The sequence below is a fragment of the Dicentrarchus labrax genome, unplaced genomic scaffold, assembly GCF_905237075.1.
Source record: "Dicentrarchus labrax unplaced genomic scaffold, dlabrax2021, whole genome shotgun sequence".
NCBI lineage: Eukaryota > Metazoa > Chordata > Actinopteri > Moronidae > Dicentrarchus > Dicentrarchus labrax.
In genome coordinates, this window is record NW_026136705.1 from 22003912 (window position 1) to 22014071 (window position 10160).

Here is a 10160-nt window from a genome sequence, read left to right on the forward strand (position 1 = left end):
ACACACACACACACAGTCACAAATGGTAACACTTTATTTGAAACATATAGCAGTGATTTATAGCGGCCTAATGATTCACTTGGGCCTTGAGCTGATTCATCCCTTATGTCAACTGTTACAAAGTTTTCATGTTACATCTTCTTCTTAAATGAGTTAAAACTGGAATCCTGCATCAGTTTAACAGGCAGAAATGTCCAAATAAAAACCCTTGCTATGTGAAAAATGTTGCAAATTTCTGAATGTGCATACAATAGAGCATAAACCAGTGTCAATTTTGTTTATAAACTTTTCACAAATGAAAATGTAAAAGGGGAAAAATGTAAGAGCTTACGTTATAGGACATCCTATAATATCTTGACTCAGAGGAAGTTGATGTTAAGAACTTCTCTATGTCATTACTCTCACTGAAAGGTGACGCATTGTTGCACGTACCAGATGGTGCTGAGAGCTTTGCATGTTTTTACCACTCAGTGTTGAGTGGAGCAGTAAAGGATATACATTTATTTCTCTTTTACTGGTGAATATGAACCAATAATCAGTATTATGGCGTTTATGAGAAACCATATTTTCAGACTCCTAGAAATTAGATTTATATTCTATTAAATTGCAAAAGCAAAGACATTTTGAAAAGAATACATTTTGGCAAAATGTTCATAGGGATTATAACTGAAAAACAATATGTACTCGTAGTAGCCGATAAAAATGTTTTATGTTATTTTTAAGCAGGGACAGCACTTGTTTAAAGTTAGAGAAAGACTGTGGTCTTGGTTAAATACTGAAAAAGTCAGAAGCATAGGACACAACGTGTTCACTTTAATGACAAGTAATGGAAACCGTGATCTTTCCTTAACCTTAACCAAAGTACACCAAGTACATTTTCTGCCTAAAAAGTATTATGCTTTGTACACCCTCCATCAACACTGGGCCACTCCCTACGACTTGCATGTGGTAGAATTGCTTAGCACTTTCTACAGTACACTAAAAGAAATGTTAACATACTCTAGGCATTAAATTATGTTTCCTCCAAAAACGTGACTGGCAAAACAAATTGTTATTATATAAATGGCATTTCAAGGGACAGGGTTGCAAAACAATGTGGTCTTGTTGGTTTCTATCTCTAAATAATTGGTAAACTCTTCTAATTAGACTGGTTTGCAATATGTGCAGTTTTACAATTAAATTTAAAAAACAAGTTTATGCTGTCTTTTATGTTCCAGCATCATGATTGTTTCAGGTACACACACACACACACACACACATTTCTCGACTTTTATTCCTTTATCGCAGAATTGACATGTAAGGATAGAATGACATGCAGCAAAGGTCCCCAGCTGCATTTCCATCAAACAATGCAGTTTATGAATACATTTTTAACTAAACTACAAATATTTTACAAAGCAACCTGGATGAAGAAAGCTATTCTTATCCTAAGTCTAATAAAAGTACATTTGAAAGGTCGCGGAAAATGAATACTGTAAGATATTGACAAATATGCTCCCTAACAGCCAGGCCTCCCCGATGACTTTTTAAAATCATAAATTCTTTTACAAATACCATTTTGCTTTGCTTGTTTTGCAACACAATGAAAAAAACTCTTCTCTCCCTCTCTGTTTTTCGTCTCCTGAGGTTTTGCTGCAGTTTCCTTAAGTAATTTGACAGTTTCACCACATCCAGTTTGGTTTCTGGCTGGTGATTTGGCTGGGAGCGCCGGCCGAGCTTTTTCTGGAGCCTCCTTCTTCTTCTTCTACCCCCTGCTACAGCTCCAATGTGTGGTTTCATCTCTGAGGGCCTCCAAAGCACATGGCTCCTGTCCCAGTGGGAAAGAGGGACAGAGAAAGAGAGAGGCGGGGGGGTGGAAAGAATAAAAAAGAAGGGAGAAAGAGACGAAGAAAAGTGTCAGGAGAGAGGAAAGATAGAGGGAGAAAATAGAAGAAGACTTAAATGACCACAGTGAGGGACAGTTGTGCTCTGAGCAAACAGGCCAGAGAATGTGAAGGCCTTCGTTTTTCCTTCCAGGACGTCCTCACTTCCTCCCTCCATCCCTCTCTTTTTGAGCCCAGGACATAAACACCAGACAGGCAAAGAGTCTGAACCAAAAAGGAAGAAACGTTTCATTTAGCAATTTGTCCTTGTGTTCCCTGACCTCCACTAACCTAACCTTACCCTGTGCTTTACAATTCAATGTTGGACCAGAGACAGGAAACACTCCCTGCAGCTCGCAGCTCAAGGGTTTCATTGTAAAATGTCATGTTCATTGCGTATATGAAAAAATTAAAAGATTTCTGATATTTAGTTCTAAAAAAAAGTGATATAATGTGTTTCTTATTACAACTGTGATGCAACGTCTTGGACAAAGCTTTATTATAACAGTAAAGAATACATCTGGATGTACCCTTGCCATGTGGTATAAGATGCACCTCATGTAACTGCAGCGTACCTGAATCTTTGCTGCATCTCTTATAGTCATGTAAATAATGCCTGTCATCTATTGCGAGCATTGTTGTAACACTCCAAAACCTCTTATTTTGGAGGTCAGACATCTTGTGTCCTACTACAAGCCAACATTTCTCTCTAAATGTATTTGCTGGTGCAAATTAGTGATTTAGTGCATTGGAAGTCATCACCAAACAACTTTTACAAATCACTGGCTTGATCATATTTACAACGTTAGAACATTATTGTCAAGTGGCAATTGTAAAACTTCACAGATAGCAATTGTATAACAACACAATAACAATATGTTATTAGTGTTTGTTGTTGTTTTTCTGAAAAAATAATAAATTACAATATACAGTAACATGCTATTGGAACATGTAAAAATATTGAAAAATACATAGTATTCCAGGCCACATATTATAGATTATGGTCCATAAGTACTACTGAAATAAATGTATAGCGGTGCTGTTATGATTAAGAGTAATGACATGATCCAGAAGAGAGAGAGGCAGAGAGATGGGAGAGTGGGAGAGTGGGAGAGGGAGGGGGTGAGTAATTTACGCCAGGAAGTAATTATGTAAATTCTAAGCCAGGTCTTCTAGTTTACAGTCCAGCCATAAACCCACTGTGATGTCTGGCTCGCAATAAACATTATTTATTTCTTTGTTTATTAATGCTTCCACTGCTACTCCTCCCCCATGTCCCTGTGTTATTCTTTCAAAGAAAGAAACTAATACAAAAACCCCACAGACTGGGAGGCCCAACTAAGTTTAGTGTTGAAATATTGGGTCCAAGTTTAAAAGCAAAAAATAAATAAAAATAGAAAGGGGGAATGCTAATGTAATTATTTTTTATGAAACAAACATGAATCCTTGATGTGGGTTTGTTACATGTGGTTTGATATGTTTTGTGTTTGTGGAATGAAAAGCTGAAGTTTCAAAGTGGGTATTAAACAGATTTAAAGGCCTCAGGACAAAGACAGTGAAAACTTAAAATCTGACGAGGTAAAGCTTTGTTGGTAAAGCAGTGTCTTGTAATAAGTTTAGATGTCCAAGAATATTTATATTGGAAAATGGGAACAACATTATCCTGTATACATGAACACAAGCTGGCTAAATCTGAAAAGGTATAATTTTTTTTTATCAGTTTCACAACCACAAATAGAGATTTTTGAAAATGGATAAATATGCAAACGTCAACCCAGCTTTTCAATGTGGATGAGGAAAGCAGAGCTTTTGGAAAACAATGATGTAAGCCTGCTGTGTGGCAGTAAAGTTGTTTCTGTCGTTGTTTACTCGTCAAGTATTTACAGCCATGTTTGCTCAAGGTAAAACAAAAAATACAAAATCCTGATTCTTCAAGACTTTTAATTCAGTAAGGTCAGATCAGTGTTTGCCTGGGGACAACGATTCTGCACAAACATCCACAATTTAACCTGGCCTAATAATTTTACAAACCTAATACTCTTATTTTCATAACATCTCAGTTGCCCTGTCACAACATCTGAAAATCCCGATTGGGTGCCAATAAGCCGCCCGCTGAAAAACACCAAGCAGAGGTTAAAGTCCGCAGAGACCCGGCAGCTTGTTTTCAACTGTCAGTGAGGCAGGATTCCTTAATGACATGTTGTATCCCATCCTAACTGTAACATCCTCCCCACAGGGTAAATAAAAGCTCAAAGTTAGTGTGTCTTGGGTGTATGTGTTTGTGATCAGAAAGAGATATATGATCTGTTCTCCTCAAAGGAAAGAGCCTCCGGTGACGTACATGCACAGCTCATGTGTTCAGGCGAGAGAGAGAGAAATGTCCACATGCATGAATACAAGTATAAGTGTGAGTATTTATGTATGTATGTGTGTGTGTGTGTGTGTGTGTGTGTGTGTGTGTGTGTGTGTGTGTGTGTGTGTGTGTTAGTGCACATGTGCATGCACAGCAGATAGCCTCTGTGTTTATTTAGTTTGAGGTGACAGCAGGAAGGAAGGCAGGTTAACGAGCTGCCGGCTCCAGGCACCCAGGCACATGGTGGTTACGCAACCCCAGCCAACTCCTCTTTCTCTCTCACTCTTTCACACAGAGAGAGAGAGAGAGAGAGAGAGAGAGAGAGAGAGAGAGAGAGAGAGAGAGAGAGATAATGCACTCACCTGGGTAAGAAAAAGGACGCACTCACAAGCACATTCAAAGGTTCTTACACCAGCTAAATAGGATAATGATACTTACATAAAACAAAATTGAAGACTTTGTGCTTCACAACAGCATCCTTTGCTGCTCCTGTCATAGAAGGCTCAGATGTAGAAATGGATTTTTACCACTTAGCAAAGGATTTGACATGGCAAATTGTCATACCACCATCACAACAATAGATGGAAGTTAGTTGATCCAAGCTGTGCTTTTTACATAATTATTTACATGGCCTAAATAATATTTTTTAACTATCTGACATGGATAGGAAGCCAGTGAAGGAAAGCTCAAATTGGTGTGGTCAAATTTCATACTTCTAGTTAGAATTGAAGCTGCAGTATTCTGAACCATTTAAAGACTTTTAGTACTGTATGGCAGACCTGACAACAAAACACTACAATAATCAAGTCCTGATTAAACAAGGCACATACAGCTGAGTATCATCAGCATAGCAGTGGAAATGAATTCCACGACTGCATATAGTCTGGCCAAAAGGGGAAAAAAAAAGGGAAAAAAAGGGGGGGGCCACAAAAAACCCCCGGGGGACCCATAATTAAAAAAAAATTTTTTTTATTTTTTTTTTTTTTTTTTTTATAAAATGGTTTTTTAACCCCCAAAAACCCCCCCCAAGGGGGTTTTTTTTTTTTTCTGGGGGGTAAAAAAAAAAAAAAACAAACTGTGATATAAAAAACCCCAAAAAAAACCCAAAAAAAAAAAAACAAAAAGGAAAAAAAAATAAAAAACATTTTAAAAAAAAAATTTTATTGGGGGGAGGGGGCGGGTTAAAAAATAAAAATTAAATAAAAAAAAAAAAAATAAGGGTGAGAAGTAAAAAAAAAAAAAAAATTTTTTTAATAAAAAAAAAAAAAAAAGAGAGGATCAATCATTTTTCAGAGACTCTGGATCAAGGTGTGGTTTCTTAGTTAGAGCTTTACCCACAGCAGTTTAAAAGCTAGTGGGGACAGAGCCAGTGTAAGTGATATATTAACAATATCTATCATTGTAGGTCCCAGAAATGGCCAGAGATCTTTAAATGGTGTGGCTGGTAGAGAGTCAAGAAGACAAGTATCTGGTTTAGAAGCCATCACCAGCTTAGACAAAATGTGTATGAACAGACACTATCTGCTCTATTACGAATATTGCACTCCCTATTCTAGAGGAGGAACTCACTTTGTATTTATCATCTGTTTTCCTGCAGGAAAAATATAAAAAACGAGGAGCCATAAATGGTGACTGGCTAACAGACGGCTGCTTTTGACTAATTTTGGCAACTCTGTCCAAGCTAGGATTGTGTGTGTCGTCACTACATTTGTGTAAACCACCCTGGCCTCTCTGACCATCTTGACTTTTACATCTATCTATCTATCTATCTATCTATCTATCTATCTATCTATCTATCTATCTATCTATCTATCTATCTATCTATCTATCTATCTATCCATAACAATTTAACAGTATAATATGTTTGCATGTATTAGTTTCAACAAGCCTAATTATGCTTATTTATACAAAACCTACTGTATTGGCAGAGATGACGCCAAATATTCCCAGTGCTTTAAAATGACTCAACAGTTACAATCATATGAGTGTTGCCATTACAGAGTCACCAGCTGGTAGGCGTGCAATCATATATTCTCACATGTATACACACAGAGCTGTACATGTGCATATGCACATTAACATGTCTACCAGGTGCAGCATCTGCGATTGTATTTTGGGCTGCATTGAAACATCCAACTTGTGATTTACAGTCCCAAACGCAAAACACAGAAAGAGGGACAGAAAGAGACGGACACAAGTGATTGAAAAGAAAGAAAGACTCAAGTATGATTCATAAATATATATGTGTGTGTGTGTGTGTTGTGTGTGTGTGTGTGTGTGTGTGTGTGTGTGTGCGCGCACATGATGGTCAGCGAAGCAGAAAAGACCCCCCACGTCACCCATTAACACACTGTCACCTTTGACCCCCCGCCCAAACTTCACTGAATGGCTCTCTAATGGAGGCCAGACTTTGAGAGTGCGTGCATGTTTGTGTGTGTGTGTGTGTGTGTGTTTCCACGTGTGCTCATACTTGATTGCATGTGTCCATCTGTACGTCCATGAGAGCGACAGAGAGAAAGACAGAGAGAGAGAGAGAGAGAGAGAGAGAATAAGAGAGAATTTGTGAGTACAAAGAAAAACCAACTCCAGAAAGTGGAGGAAGTTTACACAGCCGACTTTGCAGAGCTCCAGGAGCTGCTCTATTTATAAAGACAGCAAACCCTCACTATGTGTGTGTATGTGTGTGTGTGTGTGTGTGTGTGTGTGTACACAAGAACATGTTTTCATGTGCTGCATGTGTGAGCTGTTTGTGTTTGTGTGAGTACATTTCACCGTGTGCACAACTGTGTCTGCGCAAGTGCATGTGTGTGCGTTAAAATTAATAAATACGCACAATTGAAGGCTTCCTGTTATTTGGCGGTGAGGCCAGAGGAAGTTATTTTGTGGTACACTGATAATTTTGGTCAGAACACCGGGCTATAAATACTGTCAGCGCTACGCACTCTATCCCGCCTTCCTCTCCTCACTCCATCCCTCCATCCCTCCCCAAAATGAAAAACTTGTGTGCTGCAAGAAAACAAGTACAAAATAAGCATGCGGAGAAGGTTTAAGTTTGCAGAGAGGTTTTTAGATTTTTTACAACGTCCCTTGCTCCAATCTGCTCTGGTGTCAAGTTCGTTGTAAGGAGCAGGCTTTGTGCGTGTTCACAGATGAACAAACGTGAAAAGACAGTGCCACATGAGAACAGGTGTTGCTCAGTGGTTTCTTACTGTCAACAAATCCCATGAAAAAATCAATACAAGCAATTAATTTATCCTGCTACCAAGTATGCCCCCTATATAGACCGCCATTGTTGTACAAAAACTATTAAAAACAAATCAATTAGCAACACAATCAGTGCTGGATCACATGTGCTTTCATTAAAATGAACATGGCCACTGCAGTTTATTTTGTGTCAGTCCCACATGTATCACTCTACCATAAATACACACTAGTGTATTGATCACAAAAGTGTGTATTGATCTGCAGCTGAAGATAGTCCCCTACAAATTGACTATTTACTCATGTTTATCCAGGAAATTAAGTTGCCTTTTTTAGTAAAATTATATATTTGTGAGCAGAGAAGTCAAAAAGTTTCATTAGATTTGTTGACAGTAAGAAAAATACAAATATAGAATAGCATCAGCCTTGTCCTTGAAGGGAACTGAAAACAATTGAAAAGAAAAATTAGACCATTTAAAGAAGATTCCAAAATGACAAACTTTAAAGAAGTACTATAAGTGGTTGTCAAATGCAGTCATATTTGAGGGTTTTACAGTAATGAAGACTTTGGCTCTGCACAAGTAGTTAAATACTAAAACACATACAGGTACACACAACACACACAAAACAGGAACATGTTTACCAATGCACACTCACACAAAAAGAAACACACATACACACTCTGGGACATGGCCTGCTACACATGCGCACACCCGCACTAATATGGCACTCAAAAACGCATGTGGTCACTGCATGAGGCATGCCAGGAAATTCTTTCAAGGGCATGTTAATATTCCAGATGCTTTTGGATATAAACAAGCCTCCAAATTGGAGAGCGGAAATTCGATTTGAACGCAGCTCTGCATGGCAATACAGAGATGTTTATCCCTCCCTGCCTATCTCTGTAGCCGGATGGCTGAGTGGCCACTTAGTGTTTACCTATGATAAGGGCTTTCTGTTTGACTACCAGTTAAGCTGCAGTCAACAGAGAGGCCACAGTGGGGAACATAGTTTTTATAAAAACCTAATTGTTGCTTGTCTTTGTGACTCAAGTCGGGCTGGTAGCTGTTCACTCCAGACCGGCCAAACAGGATGGCATAATAATTTCTGTGGTTTGTTTTATCGTACTTTAGTGCAAGATGGGTGTGGAGTTTTGCTGCGCAGGATTGCACAAGAAATTATAGAAAGTGTATAGAGAACTTAACATGAATCTTTAACTTCACCTGTCTACAACTCAAGTGCCAACAACATCTTTAACCACATGCTACTACTTTAACTGATGAATTGATATGACCAGGTTTTTTACCACTATTACTACAGCAATTCAAAACAAAGGATAAATGCATATGAAGAACATTAATTAAATACACAAAAGAATGCATTCAAGCACAAACATACATGCACTCACAAACCTTTAGCAAACAACAAACCCAAGAAGAAGCTATTTGCTAAATGCGCTGTATTTATGATTTATGTGATGTTCCCAAGCAGAAAATGTAACAGCTTTCATCAAGTAGCTATAGATGTAATTCCTATGTAGTATAGGAAACTGATTGCAGAAAGGCAGATGTTTTCTCTATATGAGGTATGTCATGTTATTTACTTGCAGAGCAGTTGGTAGCTTATCTGCTCGCTGACACACTGACTGAACCTCCTGTTTACTGATATGAAAAATGTATCTTCAGGCAAAGACATTTTGGAAATGAACTCCCCCAGTGAATGTTTGGGGTTAGACATCTGCCACAAGGAATCTGATCCATAGTTAACACTCGAGAGCAGCCTCACCTCGCAGCTTTTTACGGCCAGGTTGTTAGTCTGAATGGCCTCTCGTCATTAAGGACAAAACAAGCAAAGCTCAGAGTTTACAGCAGGACCACTCAAATCAGCAATCCACAGGAAACTCTGGCCTTCCACAAAACCCCTCTTGGACTCCCTGAGTGAGTTCAAGAGAGTAACAACAGACACATACACTACTATTTCAACGTATATAACACAATGATGAGCTTTACTTTGACCATATTATCCTGATTTCTATAAAACACAGATATCTGCACTATTAGTTGCTTTGCCAACTGTTGTGGTAAGTGTTTACTAAAGCTCAGGTTCTTAATACCCATTCAAAACATTTTGTCAGTACTGAAAAGATCTGTTCTTCCTCCTCCTCAGACGTCAACAAATAGTAGTTGTACCTGACAAGTGCTCACTGTGCGATGTCAGTATCGTTCCTCTCAATCAACCCCCGTCTGTCCCGGGACTTTATCCCCCGGCAACATCGGAACTCACTGTTTACCCATCCCATAATAAGGCTCATTCAGCTGAGGACATCTTGATTAGGTCTGCTGCACGTCTGGTTCTCATTTAGCATGGAGGATGGGACAGAGAGAAAGGAAGGAAGGGGGTTAGAAAAGGGGGAGAAGGACAGAACAAGAGACTTGAGTGGAAAAGGAGAGGTGACCGCCTAGGAATCAGAAAAGGACGAATAAAGAGATTGTCTTGTGGGGAAGTGAGATTTGGGGATTGTGACAAAGTCTACTGATGAGTTTGGGCTATGATGATTGATAAGAAATTCAGTGTCCCTTTTTTTTTTCTTCTGACCTGCAGAACTGATTTGGGGCTGGTGTATTGATTTTTTCATATTTACGTCACAAAAAAGGCTACCTCAGTTACCCTATAATGTGGCAAACTCACGCTGTTGACCTTCTGATCTGGGAAAAGTTGATCAAGTACTTGCAACACACATCTAT

The 10160-nt window shown here is 38.7% G+C and overlaps 1 long non-coding RNA gene across 1 annotated transcript; it reads right to left on the bottom strand.

Moving 5' to 3' along the window:
* Window positions 1-1255: 1255 nt before the first annotated feature.
* On the bottom strand, window positions 1256-9671 carry LOC127364142 (uncharacterized). The gene is made up of 2 exons (XR_007884981.1): window positions 9606-9671; window positions 1256-1807 (listed from the first exon to the last, which is right to left on the bottom strand). It is a non-coding gene; the product is annotated as an uncharacterized LOC127364142 (long non-coding RNA).
* Window positions 9672-10160: the final 489 nt, after the last annotated feature.